Source organism: Myotis daubentonii, chromosome X (assembly GCF_963259705.1).
Source record: "Myotis daubentonii chromosome X, mMyoDau2.1, whole genome shotgun sequence".
NCBI lineage: Eukaryota > Metazoa > Chordata > Mammalia > Chiroptera > Vespertilionidae > Myotis > Myotis daubentonii.
The window spans coordinates 125,578,536-125,580,270 of NC_081861.1; the positions used below are offsets into that span (position 1 = coordinate 125,578,536).

At 42.2% G+C, this 1,735-nt stretch overlaps 1 pseudogene; it reads right to left on the bottom strand.

Moving 5' to 3' along the window:
* Positions 1–1,387: 1,387 nt before the first annotated feature.
* LOC132225410 (5S ribosomal RNA) lies at positions 1,388–1,497 on the bottom strand (annotated as a pseudogene).
* Between the last annotated feature and the right edge of the window lie 238 nt (positions 1,498–1,735).

Sequence of the window (1,735 nt, forward strand, 5' to 3'; positions counted from 1 at the left end):
ACCAGGGGGCAGACGCTCAATGCAGGAGCTGCTATGATGCACACTGGCCATTTAAAAATAAACGGCACCACGGACCTGGCGCTGACAAACCAACACTCAAGTGGGACACAGGCCCTGCCACCAACCCAGAGCAACACCCCACCAAATCACAGCCAGCGCTGTCAAGACCCCATGGTGCAAAATGTGCCCCACAGCCCAGCCCAGCAAAGGTAGCTGTGGGTGCCAGGTAATGACATCACTTAGCAACTCCCGGCTTCCTCTCCCTATTGACTAGCATCCTTGAAGTGTCTTCAGCCCAGGAACCCAACTTGCTTGATTGCTAGGTGCAAACCTTTTACAGTTTAACCAAATGTTTGTGAAGCGTTTTCCCATGCCTCATCTCATTTGATCCTCACAGAAGTCCTGGAGTAGGTAGATAGGAGACTCAGTAGAATACTATTTTCTTTTCATTAGCAAAACGCAAATAGCGATATTAAAATATTTCTTCCAATTAATTTCCTTTCAATGTGCACGAATCTGTGCACCCAGCCACTAGTATTTAATAAAAAATATAACATTTATTTTAGAGTAGAGATAAGTGCTGTGTTAGTATCCTACACCAAGTGATTAAAAAAGATGCCATCTCATGAATAAAGTGCTCAAAAGAGAAGAATTGTAAGACACAAGTTGGAATGGTAATTTGTTAAAAAATACCAGAAACATTCCTTTCTTTTTCCTAATTATTCACAAACAGGACATTTTGAGGTACATAGTACATATGGATTTCTGAGGTACCTCGTACATGTGGATTAGCTGCATTTAAGATATATTAATTAATAAATTTAACTTTTTTGAGTGGCTGCTCTGTTCCTGGAGTGGAATCACGGATGAACAAGATAGACTTCCCCAGTCCCATAAGAAACTTGAATCTACCAGGGAAAATTTTTATAAATAAAAGTGGTCATAATACAATGTGATAAACATAAGTCCCATGGCTTCCCCACTTAAAAAGCAAAACAAACAAGTAAAAGCTAACTTTGAAGCATCCATTTTACTTAAAACCCCAATGCCTTAGTTTGGTATTCCAAACTCTTCTCATGCATCTACCTCTTCAGAATTTCTCTCCCTTCACCCACACTTTTTCTCTCCTGGCCCTTACCCCTCAACACACAAACCCTTCTTTAGCCACAGTAACCCTCTCATCATTTCCTGAGCTTAACTTTCAGATGTCTATGACTTTGCACATGCCTGTTCTCTCCGCCCAACTTCCATGTTCAAGTCCAGTGAATGCCTACAGGGTTTTTTTTTTTTTTTTTTCAATACTCAAGTCAAACACTACCTCCCCCGTAGCCTTCCCTGACTTTCCATCGTGGTCACAGCACTGATCTCCTGGAATCACATTTTTTTAAGCCTACAGCACCCGGTATTCCCAGGCGGTCTCCCATCCAAGTACTAACCAGGCCTGACCCTGCTTAGCTTCTGAGATCAGGGCTTGTTCAGGGTGGTATGGCCGTAGACTGGAATCACATTTTTGGTTTGTTTGCTTGGCGGCTGCCTCCACTAGGCTATGCATTCAGGGGGGCAGAAATCATATTCATTTGCTATCACTGTCTAAAACAGTGTTTGGCATGATGTAAGAGTTGACTAAATGCCCGTTGAATAAATAAGTAATTAAGTACAATGATGGAGTATACAGAGGGCTTAGGATGAATTCTGTCAAGAGTTTTGCCCAAGAGCATTCAGCAGGTGCCTGCAC